Genomic DNA, 24,906 nt, shown 5'->3' on the forward strand with positions numbered 1-24,906 from the left:
TATGGCAGCCGTGCATGCGACTCGGTTTCCTTGCACCCTGCTTTGTTTTTTCTTCCTGCTGGAGGTCTGGCACCCCAGGAACTCCTTCCGCCGTCCTGCCGCTTTAATTCACCGCTACTTTCCTAGCGCCTTTGATGTGGTGGGAGGCTTCCTGTGTTTAACTGTGAGAGTTCGGGTGTCAGCAGCCCACAGCCCTGCACTGTGAATTCCACAAGCATTTCTGAGATTTTAGGGAAGGCTTTACGTGAGACCGGGCATGGCAAACGTGGGAGGGCTGCACTTCTTCCTTTGGGACAGGTAAGGTTCCACACAGCATCTTGGGAAGGCAGGGTGTGTGATGGGGATTACCGGTCCATAGTTCAGATAATTGCTGGCCCGTCTCTCTGCCCCGAACGCAAAAGGTTTTCCCCTTGTCTTGTGGGTTTTTCTGAGAGTTAAAATCCACGGATGTCATGTTCGCACTGAGGGTGATCCTCCCAGGGTCTTTAACACTCAGCAGCCTACGCATAACCACCCAAGCCAGTAACTAGGCGTTCCTCAGACTTTCCAGCTCTGGCGACATCTGTCTCAGTTAAGCAGATGTGGCGGGGCTGTATTTGCATATATTACCAGACTGGGGAAACAGGTTTGCTCTGGGAACTCAGAACTCTGTCTCATCCATTGGTGGATCTAGCAAAGTCACCGACTGACTTTCAGCTTTGTTTGTGTTGTGTTGATAGGATGATGCATTCGGAGCTCTTCACACAGGGTTGTGGGAACTAGAAGTCCTTTGAACACCGCAGGGCTTCCGCAATCATCATTATCACCCAGATAAGACTTCTCATTTTGATAAGTGTTCCACTGGTCGGTTTATCATTTCCTAGCTATCAACACTCACTTTGATTCTGTTTGTACAAACACTGGGTGAGCAGATACTGGGAATTATGTTCTTTCAAGTTTTGATTTAATAACATATCATTATGGGCTGAAGAGGAGGCTCAGTAAAGGGCTTGCTGTGTGAATGTGAGGCTAGGACTTCAGAACTGGCCTAAGTGGCTTAGAAGGTGGAGGTGGGGGAGTCTCTGCAGCAGGCTGGTTTGCCAGACTAGCTGTGCAGGGTGGACTTTAGCTGTAATTGGTTATTCCAGTTGGACAAAGCAACAAAAAGATGAAGCCTATGTTCTGTCACTATGACACAGTAAGTAGGTCGCAGTACTGATGAAGAACAGAAGTGAATTCGGCTGAGTTATATCTAAAAGCACTGCCTCTGCCCGGCTCGCACAAGGGCTTCCTAGCAGATGATGTCACAATTCTAGAGGAGGTCACAGGCAAAACAGGGAACCCCAGGATTTAAGGGCTAAGCACGTTCTGATACAACTCACTCTTGTAGAAAATAGTGGGTCTCCTTGAGAGCTACATGAACCTCATCTGAGGGCAGTGTTCCCAATGATGTCTTAAAGACCCTACCATTTGTTAGCATCACCACCCTGGGTGGCAATGCATGTTGGAAGAACCTCAGAAACAAGCAAGTGATGTGGCTGGGTACCAATAGCTTATTCAAGGGCGTGGCTCCAATGACCTAACTTCCTCCCAATAGATCCTACTTCTTAAGGGTGATACCACTTCTCAAGGAGGGCAGGCTGGGGACTGACCGAGCATTTAACTCCTTGGCCTTTGGGGAATAGGTTAAGATGAGAACCACAACAGGGTACCTAGGCCACAGGGGTTTTACACACTGGAGATCGGAACCATGCTGACAGCAGGTAGTAAACTAACCAGCTAGTGAAAGCATCAGGAATGTGCTAGGATGTAGTAGCTAAGTGAGTGTAAACCTAACATTCTGAGGCCTTGGATTTGATTCACACATTGCACACCTAAAAACACTGGTAAAAAAACAAACCACAAAACTTTATCTCAAGTTCTTAGCAGGTGAGAAAAACATATTTCCCTTAGGAAATACAAAACCACCCAAGTCTCCCAGGTCCTGGGACTGCAGGCCTGTCGCCACTAGGCCTCTGCTCTGCATTTGAAGAGCTTTGCATGTGTGAGGACACTGTCGCTTAGCACACTCATAAAAGTGTTGGGAACAGTGTGCCTGCACTTACCCACTGTGATTCCGGGCCTGCTGTGCATGAAGGGTGAGAAGGGTATCCATTCTCTCATGATCTGTTCGGCAGACGAAACAACAACTTTGTCTCTGTTTTTGGTTGGAGAATACTAGATGTCACTCTGTGCTTCACACACAGAGGCGTTCTCTGCCCTGGAGAGTTTTGTCATAGAAATCAGGCTGAGAGATCAGTGCACCTTTGACACCGCTCAGGCAAGTTCATCATTTTGTAAGGAACAGGATCTGAGTCCAAGTGGGAGGGGACCTCAGCTTGATCATAGGTACCCTGTGCAGTTGCAGATTAGTGGTAGACTATGTTTTCTCAAGTCCTGGAGGAGATTAGGCAGGCTCCGATTTCTGGTGGAGAGGCACCAACACATGCCTGTTCCTGTCCACCCTCCTTCCAGCAGCATGACCTACCTTCTAGAATATACCACAGAGAAAGGCAGCTACTCGAAACTCAGGGAGCCTAATCTGTGCCTTTCAGAATGGAGCCTGCTCACTCGAGATGGGGGACAGACAGGAGACTGGCCACTGGGAGGTCAGCGGAGGCTTGGGGAGTCATGGTGCCTCATGAGTGGCTTCTGAAGGTCAAAGAATGGACAGCCTCTGACTGTAGCTCTTCTAGCTGCTCCACAACTCGGAGATACTCCAGGACATTTTGTCATCATCTCAGGACCAGTCTTACTCCTGCATCCATGGGGGGCGCTGCCTCTCTGATAAAAAAGAAGGGAGGGGGGAAATCATGTTTCCTTTTCCTTCTGAAAGAGCATGTCTCCTCATCAAGGTCTTCTGAAGAGCACCAGCCAACCCGCTGTGGACGATCAGGCAAACAGGGCGTCAGGCCAGTGGCTTCAGGCGTGAGCTCAGTGATCCATCTTTACTCTCTTCCAGGAGACAGGTACTTCCGGACTTAGCCTGCTTTCCGCTGCTTTGGCAAAATAGCTGGGTCTGAGTGGTTTCCTAAGAAGTTTATTTGGCTCATATCTCTGTAGGCTAGAAACCCAGAGAGCATGAAAGCAGTGTGTGCTGAGCATTGCTCTGTATCACTCTATGGTAGAGGCACATGGCAAGGCAGAGCCATCTGCCAGCCCAGGTCTCTTCCTTCTTACGAGGCTGCCAGGGGCAGTCCATCCTTATGCCAGCTTTGGCTTCTAACTACCTTTCGAAGGCCTGACTTTTAAGTGGCATCAGCATACAAATAAAGGGATTAAGTTTCTTTCTTTCTTTCTTTCTTTCTTCCTTCTTTCCTTCCTTCCTTCCTTCCTTCCTTCCTTAAAGATTTATTCTATGTATGTAAGTACACTGTAGCTGTCTTCAGTCACACCAGAAGAGGGCATCAGATCCCATTACAGATGGTTGTGAGCCACCATGTGGTTGCTGGGAATTGAACTCAGGACCTCTGGAAGAGCAGTCAGTGCTCTTAACTGCTGAGCCATCTCTCCAGCCTAGAGATTAAGTTTCTAAGGTGTAAACTTTTGGGGACATACTCAACTAATGGCACACCTTGTGGAAATGGAAATGAGGAAGAGACTATCTTCTAGACTGTGTTAACAATGAAAACGGGAAATGTACACCTTATACCTATCAGATAAAATGAGGTTGATATGTACAGGAAGATGTGTGTGTTGTTTTTGTGTCTTACAAGAAAAAACAAGTTATATAATGTAGTAGTTACTTGATAAGGTACCCTGATAAAAGCAGTTCAAGGAAGAAAGGGTTTATTTGGCCATAGACTGAGGGTGCAATCCGTCATGGTGGGGAAGTTGCAGTGGCAGGATCTTTCGGCAGCTGCTCACATGGTATCCACAATCAGGAAGCAATGAGTGCTGTTCAGCTAGCTTTCCCTCTGTTCTGTGGTCCAGGACTCAAGCCCATGGAATGTAGCAACCCCCTCCCCCTTAGGGTGTGTCTTCCCACTTCAATGAACCTAATTAAGATAACCCTTCACTGGCATGCACAGAGGCTAACCTAATCTAGATAATTCCTCGCAAGTGTGCCAGGAGGCTTGTCTCCCAGGTTATTCTAGAACTTGTCCAATTGACAGTCCACACAAATCACCACACAGAACAAGGTGTGTGCTATAAACTTATAGAGAGTCACACACAGCGAGACGGGGAGATAAGCACTTTTTAAAAAGTCTCTCCTAGCAGCTACCTTTCCTCTTCATAGCACTGAACTAACTCTCCAAGCACAAGGAATTCCATCTATAAGTTGGTTTCCATTTCTACTCTACTCCCTGAAGGGAAAACTATAGTATAGGCTCCCCACTGTACCCCATGAGCTCAGCCCGGAGGACCTCATAGCTATCCAATGGAGCAGGAATTGCCGCTGTCATCTTCTGATTGGACACACTTAGATCAGAAGACATCACCATGATCCTAACTTTCTAACATACTTCATTTGGTAAGGATGTCCCCAAAGGCATGTTAGAATGTCGTCTGACCTGGTCATTCTTCAGTGGCAGTTTCCTGAGAAAGAGAGGACTAAGATATGAGAAAATAAATAAGCGAGGAGGGTCTTTCACAAGCTCACGCCAGCAAGTTTGTTAAGAAGCCCAGCATCTTATATGCTTTTTGAAAGTGGGAAAAGGACAAAGTCAGCAGAAAGCTACCATACAATGGGATGGAGTCAGCAGGAAGCTAATCAAGCAATGTTACAGGAAGGAAACACAGGGCATCTCAAGTGTGTCACAGACCAGTATCAGACTGCCCTTTCAGTGGTAGAAGTATGGAAATTTGAGAATCTGACAAAAAGGGGGGAAAAGCCCAAGATTTGTTAATAAAAACTACTGCGCTGCATTTCCCCCCATCTTTAATTAGCTCCTTGAGAATTTTATGCCATCTGTTTTCATCATGTTCTTCCCAGACCCACCATCTAATTCTTTTTCCTCTTACAAAAACTTTTTAAAAGCCATCTAGGCCAATCAGTGCTGCTTGCATGCCTTTGCATGTGTGCCCTTCTACACACTTACCAGGAGCCACGTTCTTAAAACCCCAAGTCTCTCTCGCCCTGAAGCTATCAACTGCCGGGAACTCCTTAGGTAGGGAGTTAATAACACCTTCATTGTGACTTTTCCTGGGAACACTGACACAGACAACGCAAAAACAAGAGTCCCCCAAGTCTAGTTTTGTGAACCCATACAGGCAACTGCATCAGGGGCAGCCCCGCTCCAGCCTGGGGGCAGCTCCACCCAACTCTCCCAGCAGCTGCTTTCTACTTTGTAACCATGGGAACTTGTTCTACTTTGTAACCATGGGAACCCGTGAAACCTGTCCTGTGTTCATTTCCTAAGACTTTCTGCATTTCCTTTAAGGGCAAGGTTTCAGTTGAGAGCAACCAGCTCTACAACACTCCCTGTTAGCTGCAGACCCCACTCCACTGAACAATGGGTTCACTCTCTACTCTGACTGCTGCATCTTGCTTGTGCATTTGGAGACTTTGTCAAAGGCTCTTTGATGAGATGAGGTCACCTTGAGTTTGCTCCTGCTCCTTACAACTCTTCTCAAGTACATATACTTAAAAACTACATGGTACACATGGGCTCTGCACAAATGACACCAACTGTTCAAATACTGTCCTGTTTCGGTCTAAGTTGTGTTGTGGCATGACTCATATTCTACCAGAGAGTAGTAGTCAGCTTTGTGTTACTGCAACAAAATATCAGAGACGGCCAACTTATGAAAAAACAAACAAACAAACAAACAAAGTTTATTTAGTTCACATTTGTGGAGGTTCATAGATCAAGCTCAGGTAGCCCCCGTGGGCAGCAGAAGGTGTTGAAACAGTCAGAGGGTAGAGACCCATCTATCTCCCAACCTGTTGTCCACTCTTCCTCTAAGAATGGAGCAGACAGATAGCAGAGTACCAAAGATGCTAAGTTGCCTATATTAACCTTGAAAATTAAACCTGGCACCAGGTGGTGATGGTTCATGCCTTTAATCCCATCACTAGGGAGGCAGAGGCAGGCAGATCTCTGTGAGTTCAAAGCCAGCCTAGTCTACAGGGTGAGTTCCAGGACAGTCAGGGCTACACATTGAAGCTCTGGCTTTAAAAGGCAGAAAACAAATAAAAATGGATTGTCTAGAAGAACGTAAATGAAGCAAGTTTGAATTCTTGATAGTGGGATGAGGAGAGCCAGTAAAACTCTAAAAAGTGTCACAACCCAAAGCTCAAGAGCTCCAGGTACCATCTGAGAAGAGTCCCTTGTGGAGCAAGTCTGTAGGTCACCCACAGACAGCCTCCTGTCTCTGGCAGGTTGTGAGTGTTAGAGTCTCAGGTCTCTGGTGGCTTAGGGAATGAGTCCTTCTACCTGGGCTGTTGGCGTCCTGGAGGCTGGCTTATGTGTTTTCTCTGCCTGGACAGAAGTTGCAGACATGGCTTGGGGAAGCAGTCAGACCACAGAGGGATGGCCCAAGAGGTCAGCTTTGAAATCTTCCTGCTCCTCCCCCCCCACCCCCCCCCGCCCGGCTCCTGCAGGGAAAGTGTGCACCCAAGGACCAGGACCTGGTCACTGCATTGCTCCAGTGCTTTCTCTGATGCTATCAAAAGCTGAGACCCTCATGTCCTAGAATTTTGTCTTTTCTTTCTCCCATGGCTCCCTTTTCCTTCGGGCTAAAGTTTCCCACTTGACAGAAAGCATCGTCCCACCCCCAGTCCCCAAATGGGCAGGAAGCTCTACACTGTGGACTCTTTTGATGACACATAATGGTGGCCACACCAGCAGGAGCAAGTGGCCAAATTTCATCCTGCCCTGCAGAGAGAGCTGGATGAGCACATGCTTGACTCCTGTGACAGCTATAGCAGGAGAATTAGCTCAAGAACCTCAAGGGAAAGAACTCAATAGGCCAAAATGGGCTATTATTAATGGGCTCTTCTTAAAGGTCTACAGCACATTCCACCACACCAACCGGTTGGAGTAAAACTCCAACTGAGAGCTCCAGGGAGAGACTCAGAAAACACCCCTAGTGTTACTGGTAAGTACACAAAGGTGAGAAAGAATTTGGTCAGGTAGAGTGTTGAGTAACATTCTAATAGGGGTAAAGAAGACAGTCTAGGATACAGTGCTTTAGTTTCTCCTTTGGGCAAATTAGATGTAGTTCTTCGTACTCTGCTTTTCAAAGATATCCATTTTCTCTGTTATGAGTCTTTCCTGGTCTCCAGGACACAGTTCTCTGTTGTGAGGTTTTGCCTCTGCCATTGCAGATTCTATCACCTCCAGGCACGCAAAATAAGGACTTGGTTTCCTCCGTGTTAACACTTTTAAATATTTGTGGACTCTTATCAAGTCCTGGCTATCTCCCTTCCACCGTTACCTGGCCTGTACTACCAGGGCCTTTGATCTTAATGCGCCAGTTGCTCCTTTGATCATCTTGGTACCGTGCTTGTGCTGGGGGACCCCCTCAGCGATATCAGCTTCTCTTAACTCCGCCACTTGCAGCATTCCAGCTGGGGGTGGAAGAAGCAGACCACAGAGAGAATGTTCCGGGTGGCTTTTTTTTCTTTCCATGATGTAAACCCTTGCAATATTGGACTTAACTCAAGATTCTCTTTTCAACTTTAACTGAAGTTCCCTGAAGGTTACAGCTAAGAAAGAGATGGGTACAGTGGAGCACGCTCGTGGTCCCAGCCTTTTGGGAGGGTTGAGACAAGAGGATTGCTTGAGTTCAGTTCTGGGCCAACCTGGGCAATCTAGTTAGATTCTGTTGAAAGGAAAGAAAGAAAGAAAGAAAGAAAGAAAGAAAGAAAGAGAGAGAGAGAGAGAGAGAGAGAGAGAGAGAGAGAGAGAGAGAGAGAGAAAGAAAGAAAGAAAGAAAGAGAGAAAGAAAGAAAGAAAGAAAGACAATATGAACTAACCAGTACCCCTAGAGTTCCCTGGGACTAAACCACCAACCAAAGAAAACACATGGTGGGACTCATGGCTCTAACTGCATATGCAGCAGAGGATGGCCTAGTTGGTCATCAATGGGAGGAGAGGCCCTTGGTCCTGTGAAGGCTCTATGCCCCAGTATAGGGGAATGCCAGGGCCAGGAAGCGGGAGTGGGTGGGTTGGGGAGCAGGGGGAGGAGGGAGGGCATAGGGGGTTTTTGGAGGGGAAACTAGGAAATTTACATTTGAAATGTAAATAAAGAAAATATCTAATAAAAATAAAAAAGAAAGAAAATGGAAAAAAATTAAAAGAAAGAAAGTTTCATGATATAGCCACCTGTGAGTTGCTTGTGTTCTCAAAAATTCCCCTCCCCCATGTTTGTATAAGTGTCCTGTTTTAAACTCATTGAGTAACCCAGACAACAAGACATGGAAGTTAAAGAGGATTAAATCGAAGGGAAGGATCATCAGGAGTGGGAGGCAGACAAGAGAGGACAAGAGGGGGTGAATGTGATGAAATTACATTATAAAAACATAAGACAGTGTCATAGTGAAGCTCATTACTATATATAATTAACATATAGCAATGAAACCAAAATAAAATTAAGCTGCCAAAAAGTAAAGGCAGAGTTGAGGGAGGGAGGGAGGGAGGGAGGGAGGGAGGGATGAGTAGAGGGAGAAAGGAGAGAGGGGGGGAGTAATAGATCCCTATGTTTCTGACATGCGTCAATAACATCAACATACCTGTCAGAAGCAACCCCAGGGTGGAAAACTTTCTTTGGGCTCACTGTTCCACCAGATGTAGTCTGACACGCTGGGGAAGCGGAGATAATGGGCATCCAGGGATGCTGTGCACCCTGATGACCTGCCCTAGGACCCTGTTTCTTCCAGCCCAGCCCTACCTTCTATGTTTCTAGAGCTTCCGAGTACAGAACCACAGACAGACATCAGACATTAAGTACAGAACCACAGACAGACATCAGACATTCAAATCATGAACCGGTGAGGGATACCACTGTATAATCAACCTCAAACAAAAATGATTTCTGTTAAAAAAAAAAAACAAAAACGTTCCTAATCATGATAAAATGCAGGTACCTTGACTCATGGGGTAACCTGAAGACCCCTTAAGCAGCACATTCTACTGATGAGTTTCTGTCTACCTCCTGATTGGTCAGCCAAGTATTTCAGTTGGAATGGATAGGTTTTAAGATACAAAGACTTCTGGGATAGTGTTATGGACTGAATTTCACATTCTTCCCATTACATATTGAAGCCTTAACCATGAACTTGTTGCTATTTGGAGGGAGGCATTAAGAAGTAATTAGGTTTACATGAGGATATGGAGATGGGGCACCCAAGGGGCAAACAGTGCTAGTATGAGAGACACTGGGGAGCTTGCTTCTCTTTCCCTGAGAGACTGCAGCACTGACATGAGCTCAGCTGCCTGCCCTGCAGGAAAGGCCTCCCAGAAACAGTCAGCAGACCATGCCACACCATCCAGAACACTGAGAAGTGACTTTCTGATGTTTGAGTCCATGGTCTCAACGTTTCCACCCATGACCTCCTTTTGTTCCAGTTGAAATATTCATTCAAAATATTGAGACAACTCTGGGTATGTGGGTAGATACAGTAGCTGTACAGGTCCAACATTTACTAGTAGTAAATAGTTAGGTTAACACAAGTCTTTGGTATTGGGACATTTTTATCATGTGTTAGATAAAAGTGAGTTTGCATTCTAATGAAATGTGCTTGTTGCCTTTTATATAGACAATTAAGTCTTGCAAGAGTATTTAGTGTTTCAGGACATCATAGAGCATTGAAGAATGCTTTTCAGAATTGATCAGTATTGTGATTTGATAATCTATGCTGAAAATGTCATTCCACATTAATATGTAGTACAAAATAGCAGAGGTATGCTTAAGGCCATTTCAGAAATTAGAAACTCCACGTAACCTCAAGCCAAATCTATTAAAAACATTTTTTAAAAAAAGAAAATTCAACTTGGCAACTCAAACAGAAACTTTCAAAGTTAGACATTCTACTTCCATTCAACCTAAAGCTATACTAGCCCGACTACACAGACATGCTGAGCAATGATACTGGGGAAGGTTGAGCATCTCTGTCCTTCATAATAAGCCAATATAGTTCTCTAAGAGCAGAAAACTGTATGGACCGTAAGAACACCTCAGTTGCCAACAAAATTATCATGAAGGACGTGCTACTACATGTGAAGTCAGGTGTCTCAGACAACCTTGCTCAGCGTTGCACGCAGTGACCACATGTCCTTGCAGAGTACGCATGCTACACATTCAGAACCAAGGCTGCCTTGAGCACCTGTGATGTAACCCAGGCAAGGGCTGCCAGGAACGCCTCAGAGTCGTCACACAGATATTTAAATGAATGTGTGATGTAGTTATAAACCCTTTGCTGTTGTTAAAACGTTTGCAACCGCCCGACCCCAGTCACATGACCTCCTGGGAGTTCAGGACTCAGAAGTTAAGGAGCTGGAGTTTAAGAGACCTAGTCTTTGAGTTTCTTGGTATTATAAGCTAACCAAGGCAGAGAGGCTATATAGACGTAAATTCTCTCTAAGATGTTGTCACTCAGCTAGGTGTGGTGGCGCATGCCTTTGACCTTCAAACTCAAGAGGCAAAGACAGATGGATCTCTGTGAGTTCGAGGTCAGACTGATCTACAAATAGAGTTCCAGGTTAGTAAGGGTCGTTACACAGAGAAACCTTGTCTTGAAAAACAAACAACAAAGATGTTGTTGCTCTTGAAGTTGTACCATAAAATCTCAACAATAAGGTTACCCAAACAAGACTTGCACTGTGACTCCACCAGTTAACAGGCCAATGTAGATGGGGAAATCTACAAGGCTATTCATGCTCTATTAGGTTATTTGTGCTCAAGTGGTCAGCCCTAAAAACTTGTACATATGAACCATAGTAGATGGAACCAATATAAATTATATATTGCATACCATGTATTATAGACACACATATGTATATTATAGTACATGGTATATAATATATAACAACAATAAAGAAAAAAAGGGTCTCGAGGTCTCGAGGGATCATGGGTAGGAGAGGAGTTGGAGAGGCAAGAGGGAGAGGTAGGGATGATGTAAGGTTCTCAGGTATGAAATTCTCAGAAGAATTATAACCACTATAGCTGGACACACATTTACTAATGTGTTTGCTTTAATTCTGGTACCTAGAATTAGACATGGAACTCCAGAGAGGAAAGGGGCTAGAAGAAGTTTGTCATACCCAGAATAGGAAAGCTGAAGGCAAATGTGTCTCAGTTTGGACCCGAACAAGCCCTGCTCCCTGCTCTCAGGGGCCTTTAAGGACCCAATGAATACCTTACATAAGTAAATAACCGTTCTTGACATCTCTGGTGGCCTGTGTCATAGCATGGGGCCAGAAAAAAAGAGTATTTGGAAAAAAAAAGAAAGTCCATGATTAATTTTTGTTCAGATTAGTTTTTTTCTTGAATCGACCCGTTGCATTTTGTTAGATTAATACTCATTTTGTCCAGGGTATGCTTTGCTTTCTAACACAGTACCTTTGCTTTTCTGCTCTATAAATCACTTTGAATGATTCCTGGATCTGTATTTTTAATGATGATTCTCAGTTTCATGTGAAAGACTGTTAAGCCTGTACAGACATAGATTGCAAACTTTGGGAAAACCCAGCTAGCATGTTAGTCGGCATTGTGCTTGCTGAACTCAAGGTGAGTTCACTGGTAGGACATGGTTAATGCTCAGGGCATTATCTTCTTCAAATGTCATATCCCCTGGAGGCCAGGTGTTCCTTGCAGAAGTGGTGGGGGCCCAGCATCTACTTGCTGGAGAAAATAGAAAGGGAGCTGAGATGTCTAAGGAATTCCAGATTGTGGACAAAAGAGCTTTGTGGATGAAATCACAGTGTTTGAGTTTCCCTCGGAAGGGAAATCGAAAGCTTCTATTAGAACCCAGGGAATCCAGATTCTGCATATCTAACTTAGTGAGTCCGACATTGCTACTTAAAGCCACGGTTGAAATCTGTCTGAGATGTAGAGAAATCCCCCAAGGAATTCTACTACTGGAAATGGCAAAGGGACAAATCTCTGTCCTGGCATCTTTCCCATGAGTTCTAAAAGGCTTGCTTTGTTGAAAAAAAAAAATTAAAGTTAGTGATCTCAGTTGCTCCCTGAACATATCCCTTCTACAATGTCATACCTTATACTTAAAAGGGGACCTATTCCAGCAGGCACTTGTCTTTGTTCTTAAAGTCCTAAGACCCACTGTGCACAAATATGGTGTTTTAAAAAGACTCTGGTCTTGTTCCAGGTGGCCAAAAGTTTAGTTAGTTAATTAAATATTTATTAAAGTCTTCTTAGCAAAATAACTAACCAGTGTGAGTGGTGCTCACGTTCATCCTCAGAAGAGCTGGTGCACAAAGCATGCCTACAAAGCTCACCCAGGAATGGATCGGGCTTCAGACGCCAAACTGAAGGTGCACTGAATGTCTCCTATGTGGCCCTTCACATGGTTGCAGGCACTATCTCTATCTTAGAAGAAATTGTCCCAGAGCTCAGACTCCTGAGTCTCCTTTCTGTAGTCAGGCAGTGCTCTGGATTATAACTGTGGTGGGATACCTTGCCATTAAATTCACAAAGCAGGACACTCATAGCCTCCTCAGCAGGCTGAGGAAGGCAGGTTCTACCTGAAGCTGGAGGTAAAGCATGGGACCCATCGCCTGAGTCCAAACAGAATCCGAGTTAGTTATTCTAAAGAGTGGGTGTCTTGAGTGCCCAGCAGGCCATCTGAGTCACCTCCAGGAAGGAAATAGCTTCTGTTGGACCTCAGAGAATGCAGAATTCCGAATTTCTAGCCTTCTGAGTCTGACACTGCAATTCAAAGCTGTTGTTGAATTCTGTTTTACCTGCATTGCTGAAGTGGACTCTAGAAGGTAGGCTCTTTTACTCCCGGTTCCTTTTTGGCAGAGAGCAGGAGGCAGGAGGCTAGCCATTGCCCTTGATTCCTTACCAGGAATATGCAAGAAGGCAAGTTTCAGCCCAAATCTGTTACACACCACAAGGCTTACTAAACACACACTGACTCAGAAGTGTAAACCTTCTTTTCTTTCCCTAGATGGCTTTCTACCTGTTTATTTGAGGGCTCTGACCTGAAACACTGCATGAAGTCGTGTCCACATTGCACAAGTGATGCTAGGCAACCATCTTTTGCCTAGACCAATGGCTGGTGTTGACATTGTTTAAAGACTAGCTTAGGAGGGCAAGGGCTCACTCAAGTTTTCTGCCCTATGCACTGCAAGGATTAAGACTATGGGTTTTAGACAGCCAGTTTCAAATATCACCCATTTTCCTTATGTGCCCATGTTCACATGTGGCCTGCTAATTAGTAAGTCCTAAAATGTCCACTGTTCCATCAGACAGTGTAGGTTCATGACTAAGGAAACTGACCATACAGGTTAAACATTGAATAGAGTGGTGTAAATATTCTATTCTTAGACTAAATTAGTTCTTGACTAAATTAGTCTTGAATAAATTATGGACAGCTCAGCCATTCACCCCCATACACTGAGAATACACATAATTCTGAAAACTAGGAATGAGAGAAATATTGACATCACCACCTGACACACAAGGGAACCAAGTAGCAGGAAGGATGGAGGGATGTGGTGACATCTTCAGTTCCCACACGCTCCCCTAGAGGAATTGCTGCAGCTGGCATATAAAGGCACTTACAGCCAAACCCAGTGACCTGAGTTCAATCCATGGAACCTACATGGTGTGGGGAGGGAACCACAAAAAATTGTCTCCTGACCTCTCCTCTACATATGCATACACACACACACACACACACACACACACACACACACACACACACACACACATACACACACACACACACACACGAATGTATACACACAAACACACACATGCATTTATGTATATATATATACATATATATATATGTGTATACATATATATACACATACATACTAGAAAAAGAAATAAAACTCCAACAATTATGACAAGTGCCTTTGAATGCAGTGAACCTAGATACTACTACCCTTCACATCTTCCTGGGATTTCAAAATAATACCTTGAATGTGGGTTACTATTTGCACTGAATTTAAACGCCTTTAAAGGTCGATTTAGTTTTCTTCTCTTGTTTGCTGCAGGACTTGAGCAGGTCAAAGCATGTTAGGCGAACCAACAGAGAACATTCTCAAGTTAAATTTAGTTGCATTTAATTTAAGTCTCCCCTGGTAGATAGAACCCGTCAGCCCTGCCCAGCCAGCCAGGACTGAGGTTAATAGAGATACCATTGGACTTTTGCTTCAAGGTCTTAACAGCAGAGTGAAGAGTGGGCCAATCTGAAACCAAATCAACTCAGAAAAGAAAGAGGGAAAAAACCCAGCCTGCTCTTCAGCCAAGGCTCAGTTTGCTGCCTCTGCCTGGCCTTTCACGGTGCAAACACACCGATCAAGGATGCTGTGAGCATTTCACAGTGTTAGCTGCTGATGACAAAAGGGTAGGCTTCATCAGTGTGTCCCTAGGTGTCCCTGTTTGTTCTGTTTCTGTTTCAAAAGCCCAGGGAAATACTTCATCAGAGCCTGCAGAGGGGTGGAGCGGGATAGCTCAGGGACAGAGCGCCTGCTAACAGGCATGGGGCCAGCCCTGGGCCCAACCTCCAGCACCAAAACCAACAAGCGTACCCTTTGGGTACAATCCAGACCAGGTCTCCACAGCGTGGTGTTTAGGGACTGTTGACTCTCTGTAACAGATGAACTGTAGCGTGTCTGTCCTCCACCACAGTCATAGCGGACAGAACTGTTTCCCGACTTCACAAATGGCCCTTGGGGACAGCAGCTGCCTCCATTTGAGAATGATTGGGTATAAGAGCGTGATCGGACTTTAAGGTCTTAGGAAACAAAAAACCAAAACACACTTTTTTTCCTATAAATGAAGCAATTTCAAATCACACTAGGTAACTTCATTTACCTGGTGGCTCTAATGCTCAATTTTGGAAAGATTATAATAGCTTTAGTTAACCTCATATATTTGGCCCATCCAAAAGGAGAAGGGAAAGAAAATAGTAACTACTAATAACTAGAGGAAAGTAACTAAAAATTGTTGCCCATCGTTCCAGGGATTCAGGAGCCTGCGGCAGGAGGATTCTGAGTTTGATGTCAGCCTGGGCAACTTAGGCAGACTCTATCTCAAAAACAAAATTTTATTTATTTTTATGTTTGAATGTTGTGCAGTGGCAATGTGCGCACGTGTACTGGTATACATGTGTATGCTGATGCCCTCAGATCCCAGAAGAGGTTGTTGATAGGTTATTTCTTCATCATCGGTGAAATGAGCTAATTCAAACCAGATTAGATTATATTAAAGGCAGGTTTATTGGGTTGCTCCTCTCAGGCAAGTTCACTGGCCCCAAGGATTGAGGCTAAGGGAGTTGCAATGGGCAGGGGGAAAAATGAGAAGAGAAAGGGCATGCACAGAGAGAAAGAGAGAGAGAGAGAGGAAGAGGAAGGGATTATATTAGGAAGAGCCTCTGGGAGAAGGGCAGCCCAACCTCTGGGCTGGAAAGTTCAGGCATGGAGGCAGGGACTGAGGGATGCTGGGAGAACCTGGAGGCCAGGTCTGCTTTGATATGTAAAATATGCACCTCAGTCCCAGGGTCCAAAACCAAACATCCCAGCGTTTCGTTGATTATAAATGAATTAGGGACCCCATAATAGTCCATAACATGCCCTGTTGACATTGGGGCACAGTTTTGGAGTGTGGGCAAAAAGCTGGAATGTCGGCCAAGTCTGCGAAGAGCTGATTGTTTTGCTGCTGTCCAGGTTGTGGGACCATTTTGGGGTAGTTGTGTGCAGACCCAGTAGAAGCAGTGTGTGAGGCTGGGCTGGAGCAGCTGTTGGTAACTGTGTTGGAGCTTTTCTGCAGGCAGGTTCTGAGAGAACACCTGGATGTAGGGGCAGGAGATAGGAGTTTAGGGAGAAAAGGGGTTTGGGGTATACATTTGTAATTCTTAGGCCCATGGTCTTGGGAGTTTGAGAAGGGTTGGGGTGGGGGAAGGGAAATAAATACCCCCCTCAGGAATAGGCAGGTAAGGCTGGGGGGGAGGGACAGGCTGTTAATTGACAGTACTTATCTTGAGTCCATTGGACTTGTGAGCGGCAGATTCCAGTAGATCCCCTGAAGCTTACAAGAATCTTTTGAAATTTACAAAAAGACAAATCCGTTTTAACTTGTATTTACCAACCTCAAAAACACGTCCCTAGACCTTCAAATACTTTCTTAGAAGCTCTCAGGTCCTCAGACCTCACATAAACTTTTTCTATCAAATTATTTACCATGAGACAGGGGTGGTTGGTCACTGAGTTCAAACCCCTCAGAGACCTGGGAAGGATATATCTAAATGTCCTATGTGTCAGTTAAAATCACAGACTTACCCATTACCCAGACAGTCACCCTACTAGATTCCTGTTATGTTGGGGACACTGGTCCCAGGGCAGGCTCAATCTTCAGCTGCCAGGCCCTGCAAATTTAAGAGGCCTTCCTGGGGAGGAGGAGCTTAGGAGACAGACCTGCTTTGACTTAAGCAACTTGAGGCATGTCTGCTCTCCCTGCTTGTCCATGGTTTAGGCTCGGACTCAGCACTGGGCAACAAGACAGAGCAGTCTCTCTCAGTGGTTATAGCCCAATCCAGGTGGAGCCCTTTCTTGAGCTGACAGTATCTTCTTGGAGACCTTAGGGGTATCACTGCTAAGATTCGGGAGTCTCTGTCATTTTAAGCATCTTAAGTTTAAGACTTTAAATGTCATATTCATCATGTCCCTGTCAGGTTTAGGGCTACCACCTACGAAGCATATCCGAGTTAGACAATCTATGTCTGTTTTAGTTATCTGCATTAAAGTCTACATCTAGCAAATTGAAGCAGGACTCTAAATAAAACTTAATTAACTGCATCGCTTCTCACTTTAAATGTAAGTTTGAACACGTTAAAGAATATGATTATTTATAAGGTTCCTGGCTATCATCTTGCCTTTTTTTGTTATTATTATTATAGCTTATCCAAAAATTGAACTTATCTCAATGGAAAAGTATCTTTGGAGACCTGCTGCCTCGCTCATGTGTTGTTGTCCTTCAGAAAGATGGCAGTGAAGCCATAATTTGACCTTCTTTATCCCAAAGTCAAGCTGGCATCCAGTCGCATGTTGTTTATCCAGGGTGCATACTGTGCTCCTGTTGGCATGGTGACTGATTCAAAAGGAGCAGACTGGCCATTGACTATCACCATTTGCCATCACAGCTGCTGGTGCTGCTGCTGCTGCCTCAGATGCCAGGCCACATGTGGACAGGCAAGAGGTAGGGGTTGGAGGGGGGCGGGAGGGGCTAAGCATTACCTAGAGCCCTGTGCTCAGTGAATTGAGGGGAGACTGGGAGAGCCCAGCTTCCGGAAATACTGAACTTAGGGAGTTCAGGCCTATTTGAACACATTTTTGTTTTAGATCACATGATACCCATCTTTCTGACACTGTTGAATTGGTGTCCCAATTCATAGTCTGAGATCGAACGAATGGTTTATTCGGAGGCAGTAAGATAAGACATCTCAGATAAGACATCTCTATATCAAAGTTTCTCCAAAACAAAGATCTGGTCTTTGTTGAGTTGGAACTAACTCTGATGCAGCCACGACTCAGCAGCATGACCCACATAGGCAGTAGCTGGCCATAGGTACTCAAGGAGTCTGAAGAAATGATCAGAGAGAGGAGGGAGGGACAGAAGTGGTCCCCATGTGGCCAGGAAAGACCAGGGCTAACACTAGGAACTCAACAGTTCCCTGGAGCTGAAGTTAGAAGAGTCCAGTGTGGGGGTTGGAAAGCAAACTTGGGTTCTCTGAAAGAACAGGAAGCCTTCTCAACTACTGATCGATCATTCTAGCCCCTCACAGACAGGATGAGGATGTAGGTCAGTCACAGAACACTTGCCTCCATCTGGAAGACCCTGTGTTCCTCCCCAGTACTGTAAACACTAACACACAGGGGACAGGGTGAGGGAGGTGGGGGCTAAGGAAAGGGGAGCAGTGAGTGATAACATGAGGATTCTTATTGGTGGCTCTGTTAAGACAGTACGTTACCTAGGAGACCACATAGCATGTACCACAACCACTGAACATTTCTTGGAGCTCTCAGTGGTCAGTTTATACCAGCAGCCCGGGTATCGTGTTTGCTGCGTTTGATTTACTGTGAGTTTACCCATTAAAAGGCAGTCAGGTAGAAACTGGTCTCTGTGGCTCTCAGTTGTGCTGAGATTGTGTCCAGGTTCACAGCAGAGCTACAAAACCACTGACAGCTTTCTGTGGAGGCTCACTCCCTGGGAGAGAAATGCAGACTTGTACAAAAAAAAAAAAAAAAAAAAAAAAGTGGAATGTAGCTAACCTGTGGGAACTTGTGGGACTATTACAGGAAAGGCACATTTCTGTGGGTTATTTGATGTTCTAAATGAATCCATCAGATATCTGTGCTTAGAAAGAGATAAACAGCATGCTTCTACAAGCACCCCAGAAAAGTACAATGCACTCTCAAGTGTTGCCAGGCACCTTGCTGGGTGTGAGGGCTAGAAAGCTTCTGGAGAGGGCTCAGTAGCTACTGGGAAAGAAGGCATCAGTGTTGAGCACTCTGCCCTCAGTCTTGGTGTTTTCGTGTGTGGTTGTGGCAGAGCAATAGTGTATGGCAAACAACTTCTAGTAGGTCAGAGATGTTGATCCCAGAGGGACTCCGCTGACCATCACATGTTAATGAGGATAGAGCTCTTGTCTAGCATGCCTAAGTCCTTGCGTTCTACCTCCAGCACCTCATAAACTCACTGTGGCGGATGCGCTTGTAATTCCAGCATTTGAATGGTTGGAGCAGGAGAACCAGATGTTCAAAGCCATTGTTAAATACATAGAAAGTTTGAGGCTAGACTGTGCTACATGAGACCCTGCCTCAAAACAAAACCAAACAAAACAGAAAACACTTTAAAGGAGCCTTTTATACCCACATCAACGGACATGGCTTTACAGGTAAGGGACAAGAGACATAACCCAAGGAATGATCCTACACAGTTTTGATACAGACCTTGAGACACTCTAGAGTAGAACAGAATAGTCTGTAGAAAGGCAGAATAACAACTCTGACATCTGCCATTGGTGGGTTTCTTGAGTCACTCTCATCACCATGGTCACTATCGTCTTTGCAGTTTAGTTACAACTTGAAAAGTGCTTTGCATATTACTAAGGATGATTCAAACAGTCAGAAAGACAACAACCTGTGACATTGTGAGGGTGACTTGTGCTTTTTATTTTGAAACATTGACACATGTCTGCATGAGTTAACTCATGTCCAACCTTTTCTCCACCATAGTATGTTTGTTGATTATTTGGGAATTTCACATAATTGGTGTGATGCACACTGATCACACTCATTTCCCAGTCCACCCAGGTCCACTCCCCACATTTATGACCCATCCCCCCAAAAAGAAGACAAAACCAGCTCTCTCCCTCCAAAAACACAAGCCCAATTGGTGTAGCCAATATATTCACTGGAGCATGGTCACACTCCCAGTGGCCAGATCCTTAAAGAAAACTGAGTCCTTCCCCAACTGCAGTCCCACGAGAAGCCACTAATTGTGGAGAGCTACACTTCAGTATCCTTATAAAATAATACTTTTTAATTAAAGAGTTCTCTTCAATGGCTTCCTGTCTAGGCTTTTACTCTTTTGGGTTGAGTGTGTGTAGGGGACCTAGGGGTTGTCATAAAGCCTTCAGTGACTCTTTCTCAACTGTGAGTCCGCAGTCATTGATACCATTGCAAAAGTAGCTTCCTTGCCCTTACAGTCAGCAGGAGCTTGGAGCGCAGAGTATGGACTTCTACATCGGTTTCTCAAGACAGCGCCAACCACAAAGGACACCGACAGACTCTCTAGCATCAGCATCTGCCACAGACATAAGCATCATTTCCCCTGGTAGTACCAACCATGGTGCAGCAGGGCCATGTCATGTTCTACTTTAATGATGGAGATCCATGTCTGTGAGAAATCTCAGTGACTTTCTCTCTACTTTAGCATTTTAAAGTGAAAGTGGAACATTGAGAGATGCCTCTAATTCCCAGGATGCTTACTGTTCGGGAAGTAACCTAGCTTTTCTCCAGTCTCTGTTCTCAGACTACTCTCCAGAGTCACCTGTGCAGAGGTAAGTGGTTTGTGGAACTACAGGTGTGACAAATGGTGATAAATGGTCCGCTCTGGGGGAAATTGCCTCAATTGACTCTGGAGAATATTGAATTTTCTTTTCTTTGTTTCCTTTGGTGTATTACAAGGTGAGTGAGTGTGTATGTGTGTTGCATATACCTGAGTGTTTGATTGTGCATTTATGCATATGTGAGTTCAGAGGACACAGAGGTTGTTAGCTTCCCTTGAAGCTTTTTTTGCCTTATTTCTTTGAGATTGGGTGTCTCGCTGAACCAGAAAGTCACCATTTGACTAAGCTCCCAGGACCTCCCTGTCTCCATCTTCCAATGTTGACCTTACAGATAGATACAAATAACCATGCTCAGCCTTTTACCTGGGTGCTGGGTGTTTGAGTTCAGACCCTCATAGTTACACGACAAGTCCTCTTACCTACTGAAATGTTTACCTAGCACCACCCCCCCTTAAGAAATTTCTTTATGCCAGGTAGTGGTAGTGCACGCCTTTAATTCCAGCCCTTGGGAGGTAGAGGCAGGCAGATTTCTGAGTTTGAGGCCAGCCTGGTCTACAGAGTGAGTTCCAGGACAGCCAGGGCTATACAGAGAAACCCTGTCTCAAAAAAAAAAAAAAATAAGAAAGAAAGAAAGAAAAAAGAATATTTCTCTATATGTAGAAAATAAAAGCAGAATGTGGTGGTCTGTTGGGCAAATCACTGGGTAGAATTGTCTGAAGAGAGACCAGTACCTATCTATCCCTCTCACCCCTGAAGACTGGCTGTCATCAGCATCGGTTAGATGAGAGGGATTCTTAAAGCACAAATCCCAAAGTTGATGAAGCATTTATCCTTGATCTAGTGGACACTTAACTGACCACACTAGGTTCCCAGATATTCCTTGCCTGTGTGGGGGACTTAATCCTATCATTCACTCTTGGCAGAGTGGTCTAGAGCTTGCCTTTGGCAGGCAATGTTTTAAAATCCCAAAGAATTGAAAGACTGGGTCCAGCATTCAAATAATCACAAAACAGCTCTATGAAACGATTGCAAAATAAAGAAATCTACACATCAAAGCAGCGGAGAAGACTAAACCCTAAATGAGCTAGTTATCCAGTCAGAGGGAATTTCAGAAACCCTAAACGCTACTTAGCTTTGATGAAAATGAGCATTGGTTAAAATCCAGTCCTGAGAGATCCTTCATGCTGTTGTGGCAACACAAGTTAATTCCAACCCACAGACACCCTTTGATTCTTTTCAGCCATGTGGGAGTATCATGAATCATGTTGAACATCCTAGAAGAACTTTCCAGAAATTCTGAAGGAAACAAGATGCGGCTTACTGGCACTTTCCAACAAGACTCTAAAGAGCACTCTCTCTGACATGACACAATGGGGTCTCGAATGAAGAAAGTTATTTCCATCAGCCCAGTGGGTGAGTGTGCTCTCATCGACGCTGCCATTTGGATACACTTTTAAAAAGGAGGAAAATATTCAGGTTTTTAAAACTCTTCACTTCTGATGAATGTTCCTCTCTGTGCATGTGCACGAGCTCAAACACACACACACACACACACACACACACACACACACACACACACACACACATTATCATAATCTCTGCTTTTGGGAGGAGATAACAGAGTCCCAGGACAGTGACCGTCAGCTACACAGCAAGTCTTTGATGGATGTCCCTATCCCAAGCTTCTTGCAAATGAGGGAAACCTGCCAGAGAGGTTGATAAGGGGTAACAGTTTCCCAGCTCCCATCATCCTCTGTCTCCTGAGGGTCTCAGGTTAGCTTTCTAGCTGCCAAAACAAAATCTCTTGAATTTCAAAGACACCAACAGGTGGTGACAATGTTAATGGATGCTAATGGACATGACCCGACTGATTACATCTGGCTCACTGGCTCCTGTGGATATCTTAGGAAATATTTTGGGGAGCCTGTCCCTTTTACTCCCACTCTATACTAAAGCCAGTTCGTTCTACCACATGCCTTCCAGGCTGGGGCTTGAAAGGTGGCATTTCTTACAGCTGGACTCAGCGAGGTCCCCAGCCCTAGGGAGAACAGGTGGACTTCCAGGAATCCGCCTTGCGTTGCTCTGGATCCTTGCTGGAATCTGTGAACTCGAGCCATTCCCTCCAGATCATCCAATCCTCCCAGCCGGGCCCCTTATCTGGAGCTAGAGAACCAAGCGCTGCCGGGCAGGGAGACTTGTTTCCCACACGGCGCCTATCATCACATTTTTATCATTTGAAACTTGAGTTACTCGGTAAGATTTAATGTTTTCATCTATCCATCGGACTTTCTTTCAAGGCTCTGAGGATCGCATGTACGGAGCCAGGACCATTTCCAGCCCTGCGCCAGCCAGGAGACCATTTTTCTTCGTTTGTGTTTCTAAACCATTCTTTTTAGTGTGCCCTCCCCCTTCAGTCTACTTAAATGGAATTGGGCTCTGGAAGTTTCCTGTCACTACATAAAGCACTTTGGGGTGCTAAAGGGCCCCCTCTCTTCCTTTTTTTTTCTTATCTGGGGTTTAGTTCACTAACTTATTTGGTCTGTATTTAAAAATATTTACTGGGCCAAGAATCAAGGTCAACAATTAAGAAGTGGGACCTCCTAAAACTAAAATGATTCTGCCTGGTGAAAGAAAAAATTGAGGGAAAAGGAAACCTACAGAAAAGGAAAACAATCTTTACCAGCTACACATCTGACAGAGGATAATATCCAGAATATATGAAGAACGAGAGAGAGAGAGAGATAGAGATAGAGAGAGAGAGAGAGAGAGAGAGAGAGAGAGAGAGAGAGAGAGAGAGAAAAGACAAAACAACCCCCAAAAAAACAAATGTCCTCCTTCAAAAAATGGGCTCTGGGTCTGAACAAAGAGTTATCAAGAAAAGAAATAAAAGTAGCTAAGAAATATCTCAAAACTATTTATTGTCCCTAGCCATTAGAAAAATGCAAATTAAAACTCCTTTGCAGTTTCATCTTAGACCAGTCAGACCAGCAAAGATAAACAACCAACTACAAGTGCTGGAGGGGATGTGGGGAAAGGGAGTTGTTGGGGGCCTTTTTGAACTGGTCCAGCCACGCTGGAAGTCAGTGTGGAGAGCCCTCCCGTGTGACCCTGTGTCAGCTCCTCAGTGTATGCCCAGATAATGCCACCTCCTACTCTACAGATGCTTGCTTGGCCATAGTCATTGCTGTTCTAGTCACCACAGCTAGACATGAATAAAACAAACAGCCTTCATGTCTTACATCTGACAAGTGGGTAATTAAAATGGGGTACACATACACTCTGAGATGCTGTGAAGAAAAAGGAAATGATGAGATCTGCAGACAAATGGATGGAACTAGAAAAGATCACGCTGAGGGAGGAAACCCAGATCCAGAGAGACAAATGCCACATATTCTCTCATCTGTGGACCCCAGCGCCCCATCTTCAGGGCTGAATACAAAGCCTGGAATAAACACAGAATCCAGACAAGTAAAAAGGAACCACCATGAGAGGGAGCAATGGAGAGGGAAAGAGCAGGGTTTATGGAACCCCCACTGGAGAAGTAGGAGAAACAGGGATGTACTTACTGGGGAGGGAGAGGTCAATACAGAGAGAGGGCAAGAGGAGGGCAAGGTAAAACAACAGTAATGATGTCTGAATAAGCCATAAAGAACCAAAATATCTGTTTACCTAAAATTACATATAACACATATAAGTCTATGTATATACGTATAGAATTTAAATGACAATTTCCCATCAAGGTTGACAATGATTCTCCCAAGAGCCATGGACTAAAACAACCTCCTCCCTCCAACACCCCCTCCCCCCTTCAATACCATGCATGAGAATCCCCTCATGAGTTGTTGGGCAGGGAAGCCCAAGAGACTCCAATAACACTATAGGCTATTGATAATGCCTTCGATTGCCTCACAGACATTGAGACTGAATCCGTACTTGCTGAAGACACTACACACTTGGGACATAATGGTCCAAGCTGGATCTCACCATAAAAGGGTCCCCCCGGAGGACTACCTTGTTTGGTACCAGAAAGCACCGTGTAAGCTTCCAGGGGAGGGATGCAGCCAGTAGTCCTCCTCCGCAGCTGGGATGCTTACAAAGGACAACCACCAGCATGGCCCAACAACCCTCAGGGTACAGTAGTGCATGCATACCCTGGTGGTTACCTTGGTTAGTTGGACTTAAGGCTCAACAGAGGGGAAATTTTCCCTGACACTGGAACCCTAGCCAACTACTTAGGGTTAGTGAGGTCAAGAATCTTAGAGGATAACCTACAACCGAAACTTTACCAAATCAACCTAATTCCTAACTACTTTTGACTACTTGTCCTTAATAGACAAGTGTATACAGCTCTAACCCCTTAGCAAAGAAACTGCTCTTTGCAACAGACAGAGAGCATTACAGAAAGTTACAACCAATCAAAATGCAGAGAACAAGTGACCATGAATGGTGCCCAGTTCCAGTTGTTCCATCTACAGCACAGCTCTGTAGCGAAGGCTCTGGGAACAAGGGAAAGGAGGCAGAAGGATTGTAAGGGTAAGGATCGGATGAACAAGATGTCTGCTGTGAGATTGTGTCTCTCAGAAATGTCAGGGAAGCTGTACCCATGAAGTCTCGTCAACGTGGCTGCCTAAACAACACATGAACAACGCTGATAAAAATAGGCATGCTAACGTGGA

The 24,906-nt window shown here is 44.9% G+C and overlaps 1 long non-coding RNA gene across 3 annotated transcripts; it reads left to right on the top strand.

Annotated features, from left to right (window-relative positions):
* The first annotated feature begins 179 nt into the window (after positions 1 to 179).
* Gm41168 lies at positions 180 to 22,926 on the top strand. 3 transcript variants are annotated; one of them, XR_874679.2, is made up of 4 exons: positions 180 to 297; positions 17,217 to 17,355; positions 19,868 to 20,221; positions 21,471 to 22,926. It is a non-coding gene; the product is annotated as a predicted gene, 41168 (long non-coding RNA). The 3 variants fall into 3 exon arrangements; XR_003951096.1 differs by lacking the exon at positions 180 to 297 and adding an exon at positions 2,439 to 2,987; XR_874678.1 differs by lacking the exon at positions 180 to 297 and having other exon boundaries at positions 17,064 to 17,355.
* Positions 22,927 to 24,906: the final 1,980 nt, after the last annotated feature.

Source organism: Mus musculus, chromosome 14 (genome assembly GCF_000001635.26).
Source record: "Mus musculus strain C57BL/6J chromosome 14, GRCm38.p6 C57BL/6J".
Lineage (NCBI taxonomy): Eukaryota > Metazoa > Chordata > Mammalia > Rodentia > Muridae > Mus > Mus musculus.